Source organism: Lipotes vexillifer, unplaced genomic scaffold, assembly GCF_000442215.2.
Source record: "Lipotes vexillifer unplaced genomic scaffold, Lipotes_vexillifer_v1.1 scaffold865, whole genome shotgun sequence".
In the NCBI taxonomy this organism is placed as follows: Eukaryota; Metazoa; Chordata; class Mammalia; order Artiodactyla; family Lipotidae; genus Lipotes; species Lipotes vexillifer.
The window spans coordinates 989,642-1,005,601 of NW_006795130.1; positions in this window are offsets into that span (position 1 = coordinate 989,642).

Sequence of the window (15,960 nt, forward strand, 5' to 3'; positions counted from 1 at the left end):
GTGCCTGTGCCTCAACAGTCATGACTGTTTCAGGGAATCTTATTTTTTATTCTATAGAGGTCACATTATTAAACTACAGATCATGTGCTTAAAGAGGGCAGAGATGCTTTGAAAACACACACACACACACACACACACACACACACGCCTCTGACACCTCTTTGCAGGGAGGGCAAAGAGCTGACTCCACAGCCGGAGCCTTCAAGGATCCCATTGTTTCCAAAAAGACCGGATGGACACTGCCTTCCACCACCAATTTTGGGAACATGTGAAAAATACGGTATGCTGCTTGCTGGTATGTGGTCCGAGATGACTCATAAATCTTCCTTATCTCCTTCGTGGTGTTAGCAGAAAAGGATGAGTTGCTTTTTTCCATCTCATTCTCCCGTCTATCTGTCTGTTAGCCGTGCCCTTGAGCAAAGATTACTGATGCCCTGCCTTTGATATATGACACATCACCCACAGCAGCTTTTCATCAAGTGAATTAACCTGGAAAAATGCAAACCCACCTGCCAGTTGCTTCCAAACTTTGCACAATTCCTTTGTGTACTTCCTCTCTAGTGTGCATCGGGCAGGAAGGCAGCAAGGGCAAGCTCAAGAAATATGGAAAATTAAGAGAATCTAAACTGGGGGCTCTGGGAAATAACTCACTCGCTGGAATCGGCTGCTTTTGCATAAGGACTTTCAGAAGGGGTTTAAGTGAAAAGCACCAGGCAAGCCACACTTTAGAATGCTTTGCACCTGAGCTGGAAAACGCCATTTTCCTCCAGTCATTTATTCTGTGTGACTGGAATAATGACAAGAACCCTGGCAGCTGCTGATGACACGGTTACAGAAACTATTTGGTGATTTCTAATCAATAATCGAGATGGGCTGAGGAGGAGCCTGGAGCAGGCAGACAGGAGAAAGAGAGAGGGAGAAAGTGAGAGGCTAAGCCAGGCAGGAGAGAAACTGAAGGAGAGAAGGGAAAGCAAGGCTGAAATGAATCCAGATTCTTCTGCCAGCCCCTCCCACAACCGGGGTTCTATGCAACCAGAATCACAGACAATCAGTTCCGGAAGGCTCCAAATTACCATGAAAGAGTAAAGGCAGACAGCACCTTTGATACCTCGAAGGAACTCTCAGTCTACATGTTCAAACAGAAGGCACTTTGGAAAGCATCAAGTCGGCACCCCTGCATCTTCCGCTAGAGAGAGCTGAGGTTCAGAGAGCACCCCTAGCCCGTCCAAGGTCATACAGCTAAGCAAGGGGGGACTACGGTTGGAATCCAAGCTCCCCAATTCCAAGGCTCTATCCAATACAACACACTACCTCCCAACCAGGCTTAGATCCCCCCAACTCAGCCTCCCCCCTCCCCCCAAAAATAAACATTTATAATGACTTGAAATTGGATAGAACTTGCTGCATGGGGAAGTAAGCAAGATCTCTGAGCTGCAACAATGCTAGACTGGGTGTCTCTTGTTTACCCAAGCAGTAAACGCTTTCCTCACCCTCATCCTTGATTCTGATAATGAAGCAGTTATTCTTTTCAAGGTGACACCCCACGTGTGTGACTACTTGAAGGCTTGTGATGAGAGAGATCCTCCCAAAATATATTCTTAAGAAGAAAACTAAAACCCAAAGAACCCAAACTATCAATCATCATTTCTTGCCCATACTCTAATTTTAAGGGAAAGTTACAAAGACTGGGTTTGTTTTTTTAAAGGGCATATTATTAAAAATCTGTCTTTGGACAGTCCTGGCTCAGTATACAGGCAGCCCAATCTGCTACACCTACAGTTATATTTCTGGCCAACATGAACAGCTTTTCTGAAATGACTCTGAAATCTTTCATTGTCAAGGAGAGATTCAATTTTACTATCCACTATACTTCCTAAGGAAACAAAGAACATTACTGGATTTTAGAAAGACTTTTCACAAATAAAACTTGAAGTGAAAGTGGTGTCTTTGTAGGCATCGGTTAGTCAGAAAATTAAATTATCCAAGACACCCTGTTTCCTGAGCATTCTGAAAAATTTGAAAATTGAAACAAGAATGGGATAATGTATGCACACCCATTGGCTGATTCAAGTAAAATAGATGGCAATTCCTTCAGGGAGTCAGTTTCTTTGCTGGTAGGAAGCAATGAAGCTTCCCCTCCTTCTGGTCAAAGTAACATTGCCCATAAAATGGTGTCTCCCTGGCAAAGACAGTGGTAGAAAGTGGACAAACAGATTACATTGGAGTTTCTGATCAATCTGATTATAGTTGAGATTATATACAGTTATCCATAAGATAATAATAATACATAACGTTTACTGAGGGCTTACTATGAACTGGGTATTCTAATAACTCTATCTCTGCTACATCATGTAATATCCCCAACAATCCTGTAAGATGGATATTCTTACTAAACCCATTTTGCAGATAAGGAAACTGTTGCTCAGGGAAGTTCGTACTTTGTCCAAGCATTGCAGCTGGTAAGTGGGAGAGCCAAGATTCAAACCCAGGTGATCCAACTCCAAACAGTAACATTTTACAAGGTGGATGTGACCGGGGCCTCTGTGTTAACACCCTGATCGAGTACCCAGGCACTGCACATCCTCATTTACAGGAAAAATAAAACATGACTCTGCAACTCACCCAGTGACAAAAAAAAGAACACCAAAGCCCTAGTGCCATTACTATGCTCTGCTCACCTACTGCTCTTTGTTTGGGAGACAAAACCTTGATATCCTTCAAAAAGGTATGCCAAAACCTCAGGGAATTCATTTTTTTTTTTTAGACTACATTTTCCTAACGCACTTTCTTCTCAGATATTCCTCCATTTTCATTGTAATAGAATAAACATACCATAAAATCTACTACTGTAACCATTTTTAAAAGTACAGTTCAATGGCATTAAATGCGTTCGCATTGTTCTCAACTATCACCACTGTCCATTGAGGGGCGGGATGGCCCATACTTCCCCACGGAGCCTATAGTACAACCCAAGTCTACACAACTTCCCCACTCCCTGATTTTTCTGTATCACAAATGCACACCCAGGCACATGTATACCTTGATGCCAAAGAACATCAAAATATTCCAAAGGCAAACATCAAACGGGGTGGGAAAAACTCAGTAAAGCATTGTGTGTCAACGTAAAGATTCACTGATGGATCTGAGGTCTTTATCCACTACCCTCATCCTTCTACATCCACCCCATCAGTAGTGAGGAGTGAGAAACCAGAAAAGACTCCTTTCAATTTTGCCCTTGCTGAGCTATTATAAAATATGGGGACGGGGCCACGGGAGGGTGGTGGTGGTGATGGAAGGCTTTGCTTCCGCCACTATTCGAATATCAATACCTCTTTTAGTTCATTAATTCATCAAGAGGGTATTTTCAACACATTAAATTCAATTTCAAAAAAGAATGAGCTGACACAGTCAAATACACACGACCAAAATCCATAGTGCGCTTCCCCAGCTGCCCTTTTTAGCCACTCTCAGTCCCGTCTTGGGGGTCCAGGCATCCATTACTCTTGGCTAATTGGCAGGCCTGACTGAGGAAGGGGAAACTCCAGGCCACCGTCTGGGCTTTTCATTACTTAAGTGCATTCTGACTTGAACTATATTAATGGGGCTCCAAATTTTAACTATTGATGGCTTTCAATAGGAATTTACATTTCTGTCCTCCTGGGGCCCACCAATCACTAAATTCTCACCTGTGGTGAAGACAGCCACAAGAGGGAATTGGTTTCAAAGACGGAAAGCAGTGATAATATAGGCACTGCACCTTCCCACAAGCAAATACACATAATTGTCTTTCCCCCCTTTTTCTACATTAAATTTTCAACTCTTTACTACATCTTTTAATGAAAGCAGTGACTGAAAAATATAAACATGAATACATAATTCCCAATGAATTGGTCTAAGTGTAACCTGTAAAAACTGGATTAATGGTACAAAGCATGTACTTTATAAAAATAGCCTGTAGAAAAAAGCATTAAGCAATTACAACTCCAGCTCTGAAGGCTCCAGTATTATAGGGTAATATTTCCTTAATGTTAGACTTCATTAACCCTAAGATAATCTCTCATAAATTCTGCTGATTTTTAAGGAGAAAAAAATAAATTATGTTTATTAAACTACTGAATATGTTTATGAAAACAAGACATAATCTAGTGCCATAAACTTCTCGTCTTTATCTGAATGATCAAGGAGCTCATAAATAAAAGATCACATAACAAAGTGAGTGTTAAAATTCATTACTGTAATAGCTATGTTCATGATCTATTTCATTAACATTCCTCCTCTCCTTGGATAAATGGGCTTCTTTGCCTACGAGAGGAAAGCCATTTACAAGACAAAATACTAAGCTGCTTTTTCTCATTTTCCCTTATCTCTTCTATCCCTAACTTTCTAAATTAATTCTTCTCTTAAATCTTATTGTTCCTTCCAGTGTAACTCACAGAACATTAGAGAGAGTGGAGAGAAATAGAAGCAAAGAAATGGGTCTACAGAGTATAAGTTAATTAGGGATCTAAGTGACTGGTGATGAGATTTGATGACACGGAGCCCCAAAGTGAATTTAGAAACTTATCTTCTTAAAATATTTGAGAATACAAATAATAGAACTGCAAGAAATATTCACTGTATCAAGGAATCTACGCGAGCTTAATAACTAAGCTCCATTTCCTGTTTAAACTATATATTGCAGTTTCCACGTACAGGATTTGCTAACCTTTATCTTCGGTGATTTTGCAGTAATTTTACTTTTATAGATGTGTGTATATACAAATACTCAGACAGAAAGGTGAGAGCTTTCCTGTGAATTACCAAACACAGATAAGTTGTGTACAGATGGTACCCTAAACCCAGCAGTGAAATGTACCAACTCCAATCACCGAGTGGCCTTCCTAGCTAAGGAAAGTAACGGCAAAGCAACAAGGACAATGGTTCTACAACATCCCCTCGTCATTTGTTTCATCTTAATTCAACAGAGTCCTAGGATGCAGCATCCTCTACTCAGATAATAACCAGAGGATACTGTTTATGATAATGGCAGAAATTAAAACATAATTTTACAACTGCTGAGCTAAAAGAAGGCAAAAATCCCCACACGAATATTAAACAGTGTAAATAAAAAAGAATCCACTCGCTTTTATTCCCAACTACCTACCAGTTTATCTGGCACTGATTCAGTGTAAAGACCACATTCACAAAACTCCACTGGTATGTAGAGAGTAAAAGGAATACTTGAACTCAGCAAGCATTTATGGAGCACTTTCCCCCATATGCAAGGGAAATGAGGTACGCGGGGCAGATGAAAGTGGACACAATGCCCTCAAGAAGCCTCCGTTTGGTGGACACAGTCTGATAGATGACGCATCCTTATGAGACAAAGGGCGGTCACTGCTGGACTAGAAGGATGACACAGTGAAGGGAGGGAGGGACGCTGACCAAGCTCCAACTAGCGCTTGAGGGATGAGATGACACTGATCTGGGGCTTCCAGAACAGAATAGATTTTGGTTGTCTTAGAAGGGACTCCAAGTGGGAGGAATTGTATGGGCCAGTTTCCTCACAGCAGGCAGGACACTGGACATGAGAACTTAGTTTCCAACTCCACCAACAGATCAAGCACCAAGAGGCAGCCCTAACCAGCCCTTCCAGAGAGGCTGGGAGTGTTCACATGCGGGAGGGAAGAGCGAGCCCCAGGACTCTTGACACTCTCAACACCATTTTCTCTTAAAATGGGATGTGTGGTCCCCAGAGTATCTTCTGCGGTACACCAGGGCTCAATAACAAAATCCTGTTCAGAAAGAGATCCACCAACTTAGGTCTGAGTACAGTGCCCTGCTTTAAATAAAAACAGCTCACAATTACAGAGCACTTCCCATGTCTCAGGCACTGCTCTAAGGACTGTACACCCCACATTAACTCATTTAATCCCCAGAACAGCTCTACTCTTACCTCCATTGTACACATAAAAAACAGAATTAAAAGAGGTTAAGTGGCTTGCCCAAGGTCACATAGCTAATAAGCAGCAAGGTGGGGATATAAATGCAAGTGGACTGATGCCAGAACCCCCACTCCTAACAGTCACATGTGGCAGAGATTACTGTGTGCTCATCTAAATCCATTTCCTCTACCTCCTGGGCATGAAGCTGAGCTACATTTCCCAGCCTCCCTGCAGTGGGACCATATGACTGAGTTCTAGCCAGTGGAAGGTGGAAAGTGACATATGCCACTCTCCAAGCCTGGCCCATCGAAACCTCCCAAAGAGTCCCCACCACGTTCTCCCTCTTACCCTGAGTGCTGGGTGAAATGTCTCCAGCAGAGAATTTGGAGGCCCCAGTAATGGGGAGGAGGGAGTTGGAAGATTAGGGGAATGGAGTAGAAAGAGTCTGGGTCTTTGAGCCACTGTCTGGAGCACAGCCTCTCTCCATCGCAAATGCCAGTTGGATTTTATGTGAGTGAGAAATAAATTTCTACTGTGTTAAGCCCTGGAAATTTGCTTATAGCAGTTAGCCTGCTCTGACTGATACATGACACCAGTCTGCCTCCTGAATCATCCCTCTGGCCTTATCCTCTAAATGACTGAAAAAGAGGTTTCAGAGTCATTGCCAAGAATGTGGCAGTCTAGCAAAGCAATGCAGAAAAGAGTCTAGAGTCAGTTGAACCAGAGTTGGAATCCAGATCCTGCAATTTACTAACTCTGTGACCTTGGGCAAGTTACTGAACACTTCTGTGCCATGGACTCCTAGATATAAGTCGTAGATATAATTCTAGTGAGAATTAAGGGAAAACATTTATGTAAAGGACCTGAACAGTGATGAGCACATAGAAAGCACTGAATACTACTATCCTCATTATTCTGTTAATTAAGTCTTTTACAAAATGAACACCTGTATCAGTTAGGATTATGTTCAGCTACAAAGAACAAAAACAAAACAAAACAGTAAACTGTCAATGGCCTAAATAAGATACAAATTTATCTCTCTGGTACACAAAAGAAGTCCAAAGGTATGCAGTCCAGGGCTGGCATGGGAGCTCCAAGAAATCAGCAGAGACACACGTTCCTTCCAATTCTATGCTCTGCCACCCCTAGCATGTGGCCCTAGTCCTCACACTCCAACATAAATGCTGGCATTCCAGCCATCACAACCAGCTCCATGCAGCAGAATGGCAGAGAACAAAAAAGAAACACTCTATCATGTTTAAAACAACTTTCTGTCAATAAAGATGTTAATTAATTAATTAATTAAAAAACAACTTTCTGGAAGTCCCCCATAATATACTTTCATTTAGCCACATGGCCACACACAGGTCGTAGCTGCAAGGGAGAAGGCAGTGGCAATACACACAGTTAAAAACCAAGGATACTGTCACTAAAAGGGTGGAGAGAATCAACGTGGGAAGCAACCAGAAGTCACTTCCCCAGCACAACAATCAGTGAAAGCAAGCAAGCTACAATCCCCATCCAAAGCTCTGGTCAACTTAAAGAGAAAAAAAAACAAAAAAAACTAAAAGACTCCTTTAAAAAGCAAATACCCTGGGCTTCCCTGGTGGTGCAGTGGTTGAGAGTCCGCCTGCCAATTCAGGGGGCGTGGGTTCATGCCCCGGTCCGAGAGGATCCCACGTGCCGCGGAGCGGCTGGGCCCATGAGCCACGGCCGCTGGGCCTGCGCGTCCTGAGCCTGTGCTCTGCAGCGGGAGCAGCCACAGCAGTGAGAGGCCCACGTACCGCAAAAAAAAAAAAAAAAAAAAAAAAAAAAAAAAAGCAAATACCCAGAACATACCACTGTAATTTCTACTCTTGCCTCTCTACAATCCATTCTCCACACATCAGTTAGAGTGATATGTTAAAAATGTAAGCCATGCCCCCACTTAAAACCCTCCAAAGGCTTCCCATTGCAAATCAAATTAAGGAGTATGGATTTATTTGTGGCAGAAGGTCCCACCTGGTCCAGCTCTGTGCACCTCTCCAACCCCACGGCATGCCATGGCCGGCTGCTCCCCACAGCAAAGCCAGACTGGGTTTTGCTCTGCTGTGGTCACACTGTGAACACTCCAGCTTGCACCTGCCTAAAGCCTCAGCACTGTCTGTTCTCCCGACCTGAATCTCACCTCTCCAGGATCTTCCCTTGACCAGCTTCTCGTTGTCACTCAGATCTCAGCCTCTGACACCATCTCATCAGAGCTTCCCCTGACCCCCCCCAGGCACACCCTACCTAACAAACAGCACATCACCCTACCTTAACCTCAGCCTAGCACTCATCACTCTCCAACATCCATCTTGTCTGCATGTCTCTTTCCTTATTAGAGTGCAAGTTCCCACTAGAGGAATGTCCGACTTATTCACTGTTTCCCAAACTCCCCCAACCCCACCCACTGCAACTCTTAATTATCATCTAAGTGGACATTCATTCACAGAACAAATATTTACTGAACACCTGCTATGTGCCAGGCACAATGACATGGTGACATGATACTGCCCCAACCAATGCCCATTTTTTACTACATAAGCCGACTGTACTAACATTGACATTTCTATTTGAATGATGATCATTTAATTAATAGACTTTTCTGAGACTCTGAGCACAACAAAATGATGTTCAAGGAGTCCAGCAGAGTGACATTCCAAATCTGTATTAACAGGAGTTGAAGGGAGGGAGGAGAGACTCCCTCCCTCCCTTTCATGTCATCCTAAGACCCCCAAATTGAACAGCAGCCAGAGGATTAAAAAAAATGCCCATGCCGACCCTGGACACAATCCAGTATATATATATATATTTTTTTAAAGGATAGATTCATACCCACAGGTGTCCTCCACAGGAAATCCAGGAAGTACAGCTGGGAATCTATGGCTCCCGTGGACTCTGGGTGGCTAGGATGTAGCCAAAACACAAGGAGGATACACAGAAGTGCTGATGACTGAGAGAGAATGAGAAGCGGGGTGGAGGATGAAAAAGTGCATGCTAACTGCAGGAGGGGAAACAGGAGAAGAAAGAGAAAAAAGGGAAAACAAATCAAAGAAAGAAAAGCTATTAAAAATGCTGAGTTGAAAACGTTTCAGATGGCCTCTGACATCTAATAAGTCATCTGTCTATCTCAATACAGAAAAGTCATTACTTACTAGTGAACTAATACCAGCAACTGTGACAAGTAAAAACAACAAAGCCCATAAAAATATAAAAGTTCACCCCTTGCAGTTAGGTGGGAAAAAAAGAATGTATTCAATTTTTCAGATGAAAAACATCTGAACTGACTGAATTTATTGTAATGCAACTTGTATTATACGCGGGGAAAATGAAAAGGGAAAAAAAAATAGCCCGTCTTCAACTTTTCCTTGGAAAACAGAATACAATGCGTTTTTTGAGAGCAAAACTCATCATAGAAACCAGTCATAAATATCAACATGGCATCCTGGCTACTGGCCATCAATTCTCATAACAGAGGCATGAATTAATAGCACCATCTGCCCTGCCCACTAGGACCCCTATATAACCACCTCCTCAGAGGGTATAACCTGGGCCTAACGTCCAGCATGAGGAATGCAGGTCAGATAAAGAAGACCTTGCGAGCCTTTGGGCCAACCAGAGGCAGAGGAGGACTCCCGTTCCCTGGGAGAGGCTGGACGCAGCAGTGTGCATAAGCAGACCAGGCAAATGACAGCACAAGGAGGTCATCAAGGGAAAAAGGAGCTTTGCCTTCCCATGGCCGTAAATGTCATCACCATCCAAGGACAGATCTTTGATTCCTCTCTTTCCTTCACCCCTGCAGTCAATCCACTAGCAAGCACTGAGGTGATATTAAAAACACAGCCCGAGTGTCTCCACTCCCTTACCTCTTCACTGCCCACTCCCTAGTTCACACCACCACATCTATCTCAGAGGCTACCTCCAAGACCTTCTAAGTGGACCCTGGCTGCTCTTCTTGCCTGCCGGATTTCCAACCAGCAGCCAGCGTGGTTCTGAAAAACACCAATCAGATTCCATCATCCCACTACTTAAAACCTGTCACTGGCTTCACAGGTTTCCCCTAACATGTAGAATCAAATCCAAACTCCTTACTAGGTTCAACCATCTCCGCAACTGGCTTCGGCCCCCACCTCCTTCAGCCTTCTGCCCCCACGTTCCCGGCCAGCCCTCCCGGCCTCCTTTCTCTCCCTTGAACTTGCCTGGGATCTTTGCTCCTGCTGTTCCTTCTGCCTGATCCAACTCTCCTGTGTCTCTACTCAAGAGTTGCCTTTCTGAAGAGGACCTTCCTGGCCCGTTTGTCAAAATCAGACCTCTTCCTCCAAGGCACTCTCTAGCCCACCTCCCTGTTTCATTAGGACCACAGGAAACTGTCTCATTTAAAAGAAATTTTTATTTATCATCGTCTTCCCCAACTAGAACGTAAATTCTCCAAGTGTAACGTCTCCAGCAGCCACGTCCACTGGTGCCTGCCCCGCACTCTCGACTACTCCAACAAGTGCCTGGCACATAGAAGGTGTCCAATAATTGTGTGCAGAATGAATGGATACATGAGATGAAAGGGTGGTAAAGATGAAAAGGTCTCCAACTCACGACCCCACCCATTTTACATACGAAAGAACAGAGCCACGGGAAAAAAATCAACCCCTCTTCAGTCACAGTTCACACACAGCATGGTGCTCTTACCCTACGCCATCTATGCCATTTTCCGACTGCCAAAGGCACGGGGTGTGAATCTGATACAATCTCAAACCACACCTAACAAGCAAAGAACGACACAAAACTGGGGGACAGAGAATACTGTACAGTTAGGAGAACTGTACAGGTAAAGTGCGTGTAGATAAATGGTAGCTGAAAGTGACTACCCATGGTAAAACTCAGACTGGAATGGGTCTCAGAATTGCAGGTATGAGTGGATCCCAGGCAAACCCCAGAAGCAACAACCTCTTAAACACAAATGCACGTTTTAACACAGGCTTTCTCTAACTCCATCCTGGAGTGTCAGCCCTAACACAATGATTACAGAGAGAGAACTCACCCAAGATAAGGGTTCTCGTCCTAGCTCTGCTTCTCACTCGCCCTGGTTAGTTGCTTGACCTCCTTGGGCCTCATTTAGGATTACATCAGCCTGGGCTAGACTTGTGTCATTAGTGTACACTGTATTTGGCTATACTCAGGTACACCACATATACTATTTATGGAATATTTTGATATCAAATTTATTTTTAGAAGAAATTTTATATCATATCCAAAATGAAAGCCAAAATCATTTGCCAATGACCCGAAAGGTATAAATACACCTACATATGTAACATGAAAAAAATCCCATTATCAAACTCTAGCTAATGCTCTTTGTTGAGTACTGAAGGCTCTGAGCCTAAGACCTGATCTCTGTTTTTTTAAAAAAATAACTTATCAAGTGTTAGGAAGGTATTAAAGAGAGACCAGCACCAAACTGGTGCTTTTTCCTACATGAAATTCAAAGGATTGCGAGAGAATTGAGAAGGGATTAATGCTCTTCATTGTGTGTGCCGGTCCATGCCCTGTCTGTGTGCCATCTCAAACCATCCTGCACACCTGTAGGTGCATATCCCACTTTGGAAAGTACTGGTTTCAGCAGACAATCTTGAAGGCCTCCACTAATGTTCTACCACTCTGTGACTAAAGATCAGTGGAGTGACCCATCTGATAAGAGAAGCAATGGATGTAATAACGCTGATAAGGCTTAAAGAGGATTTCTTAAGAGTAAATGAGAAACAAAGGTCATTGTAGGGGAGTGGGTGAGTGGATGATGGTGATAATGACCATGGTAATAACATTTATTCGGTGCTTACTACAGGCGAGGGGTCATAAGTAATTTCATCTTCATAGCTTTTCTTTGAAGTAGGTAAATTATTTTTTAACAGCTTTATTAACGTACAATTAATACACACATAAAAAACTGGACATTTAATATATACAACTTGATGAGTTCAGACATATCCATACCCCATGATACCATCACCACAATCAAGGTAATAAACATATCCATCACCTCCCAAAGTTTCCTTGTGTCCCATTTTTGTTTTTTGAGGTAGGTACAATTACAATTCTTATTTTACAGATGAAGAAACTTAAACTTAGCCAAGAAAACAGAATGTTCATTATTTGCCACAAGACAACTGAGATTAAATTTTTCCCAAACGTTTTTGTCCATGACTCACAATAAGACACAGTAGGTTAAGCCACATGAAATTTCCAGTATTTGGCTGTCTTTTACCTACAGAAAGAGCAATTTCATAGGTTCAATCTAATACATTTTACACCGGGATCCAACATACAAAATATATACATAGGTACATATGTATATACACACATACAGAATATAAACACCCTGATATGTATATAACTGTGTGTGAGTATATATGTGTGTGTGTGTATACACATATAAATGTATATATCTAGTACAAAAGTTGCATAAACCAATATTTATCCTAATTATGTGCCATAATTAAATCTCTTAGTGGCTGTATTTTATTTTTAAAGATGAAAGTTATATTGAACATTTTAAACATTGAACTCTGATATTCTCTGTTCTGTTCTATTTTTTCTAATGTTGGTTACAACCCACTAAATTAATTTTACAAGTCACTAAAGGGTTGCAACTCTCAGCTTGAAAAATACTGAATTAAAGGAACTCTAATCATAATCAGGAAAACGATTATGAGCTAGATGTCCTAGTCACCTTGAGCTAGTCACCTTGAGCTAGATGACGGTTGGCATTTCATGCCACCTCCTCAAGGTGCAAAGCAATGAGAAGCACAGGGCTTGGCCCTAAATGTTTGCCAAACAGAATTTCTAAACTTGGACTGCAGAGTAACTATCTTGCAAAAGAATGTATGAGTTTAGCTGTGAAAAGGAACTATAAGGAAAAACTACTTTGATGGATGTCTAATTTTTTTTCCTTAAATTGCTAAATAAAAGTAAGAGCCTCTATTTAAATATTTAAGTATGAAGATAAATAGCAGAAGGTAGTTTGAAAAATTCAAGGTGGTTTCTTTTGGGGAAAGGATTCAGAGCTAAAGAAGAGTAGGATGTGGAGTGGAACTCGGGTTAATCATATGTCTTAAGCATAACAATATTATTTGACTCTTTAAACCCCATTCATGTTTTACTTTGGGAAAAATTATTTAATTAAAATTTTCAATCTTAATAGCAATGCAGTGTAGCACAGAAAACACTAGATTGCGGCTCTGAAGATCTGTCTTCAGGACACAGTGAAGATCTGCCTTTCCTGGACACAGTGAGTCCAGGAAAGCTACTTGACTTCTTGGGGCTTCACTTTCCTCTAGGGTAAAACAAGGATTAGAGTCTGAAGGGTCCTCTGTGTCTAATATTTTAGGACTCTATGAGCATGAAGTAGATGGTGGTGATTTTCAGATCGTTTTAATGAAAGGACACTGCTTTCCAAGATTACCCCAATGGTGAGAACTCTCGATTTAGCACATGAAAAGTCAGATCAAGCCTAGGACTCTCACCACAGAGCACCCCAAACAATCCCAGTGTATCCCCTTCAGTGGAAGCCAAGCCACTCAGCTGCATTATTCCTTCTCAAGGCTGGCCCAACCTATTTCACAAATTATAATTTTTTGTATCATATTACTTTTTTCATGTTAACCAAGTGCCCTTCTTGGAGTTTCTTTCTTGAGTGTTTTCAATGTAGAAGCAAAATTTACTTGAACAAAACCATAATTAAATCTCTTAGTGGCTGTATTTTATTTTAGAAGATAGGAATTACATGGAACATTTTTTTCATTGAGCTGTCATTTTTATCTTAACTGTGGTTTAACCTCGTAATCTAATTTTTTTTCTAAACCTACTTCACAGCTAATAAAAGATATGAAAACTTAAATTACATAACAAAGCATGAAGCAAGTGTAGCTATAATGATTGAAAAACTAGCATGAACTAATTTACACTGTTGAAAAGCTAGGATTTTTTTCACCTGTATTTAAAAATAAAAAACATTAAATAAAAAGAAGAAACCTCTTTAAAAATGGAGTAATAAATCAGGCTATACTAATTCCTGTATATAACTTTCAAACCAAGGTTAAATCATCAGAATGGAATGCCAATTTTTCAATCACAGTAGAAAGAACAACCGACCCTACAAGACTTGCGGGTAAGGTCTCTGTCAAAGGGATTTGTAAAAGATCTACTCCCTCTCCCATTTTACTTCACTTTCATGGCATTTAGTTTTCAACTCTAATTTAATATTCTTATTTTCCTTTAGTTTGTCCTAAATGCTTCTATCCTCCACAAGGGCCATTACCAAATATAAGTCCCCCGAAAGTATGGCACCCATACCTGCAAGACACATTTACAGACAAGTATTTTGAAAATGACTGATAAAATGCATTCACAGTGGCAATTCTTTGGGCCATTAGGAATCCAGTGAGCAATACATTCTAGAATCATCAAAACTTCTGACAAATATTTTAAGAGTCTCTGCAAATTGGGACAACCCTTGCCACAAGTCAGCAGAAGCTACAAAATGTGTGTGTATGTGTGTGCCTCCCTAATTTACACTTGGATTTTCCTGAGTCCTGAACTCAAAGCTCTAATCTTAGCAAAGACAGCCAGTAATCCCTTCTTCATAGTAGTTTGGATGAAAAATATTTTAAGTCATTTTACGATTTCCCCCTTAAGTGCGGGGAACAAAGACCACCAAATTAGTTGCGGGGAGAATGCAGTGGGTTGGGATTTTGCCATTTCGTTTTTTTAAAACCAAACACCGCCACCATACTGAAATTAAAACACATATTTAATGACCTCTCAGCTAACTTTTGTGGAGCACATACACTGTATAAAACATGGCATGGCCTTAGGTATAATGAAAGATACAAAAAGAATTAAACACTCTCCTGCTCCCAAAGGAAGATTTGTTAGTCTAGCTGGAGATGTTAAAATGAAAAGAGCCCAAATACAGTATGTCTACAAAAGAGGAACTTGGCCAACAACCGAAGAAATGTCTTAACCAAATGATGACGTTAACACCACCAATAAAAGCCAAGTTGAGATCATGACCCCTTGAGATAATGGGATAATACCACCTAAGGTGGTATTTTTCCCCAATACCCATAACCCAGTCTAATCATGAGAAAACAGACCAGACAAACCCAACCTGAGAGACATTCTACAAAATGTACTTCTCAAAACTGTCAAGCTCATGAAAAACAAGGAAAAGCTGAATCGCCAAAGACCAGAGGAGACTAAGGAAACACAACTAAATACAAGGTGGTACCTGGGAGCCGGAATCAGCTGCGGGAACAGAAAAGGGCATTCATGGAAAAACTGACAGAATCCAAATAAAGCCTGGACTTTCAGTTAATTATCTTCCAAGTTGTTTTCTTAAATTTGACAAATGTACTTTGGTGATGTGAAATGATAACATTAGGATAACCTGGGTTAGAGGTTTACAGGAACTCTGTGTACCAACTTTGAAACTTTTCTGTAAAACTATAATTATTCCAAACAAAGTTTATTATAAAGTCAATTATGTTATGTGAGTTTCACCCCAATTAACATATATGCATACACAGAGAGAGAGAGAGAGAGAGAGAGAGAGAGAGAAGTTGAATATAAGATGTCAATAAGTGGTACAGGGGTTTTAAAACACTACGTTTACATTCAATCTTATGAAATTGCCATTATTTGACCTTTTTCAACCTACAAACCAGCATTTTCACATGATTCAACCTAATAAATAGCTGTGGGTCGGGAAGACCTCATGATGAAATGGAACTTATCCAGGCTGGGTATGAAAGGAACTGGAAATAGCAAGAAGGACACATTGCAGAAGAAGGGGACAGTGTGAGTGAAGGTGGGAACATGCATGATGTGGTCAGGGACGGGAGAAATCTATCTGTGCCTGCAGGCAGGCAAGTGACAGAAAGTACACTGGTCACAGAAGGACGCGGAGCAGGCCCTGAATTTTAATCCATGACACAGAGCCTGGCCTCCCAGTGACCAGGAATGC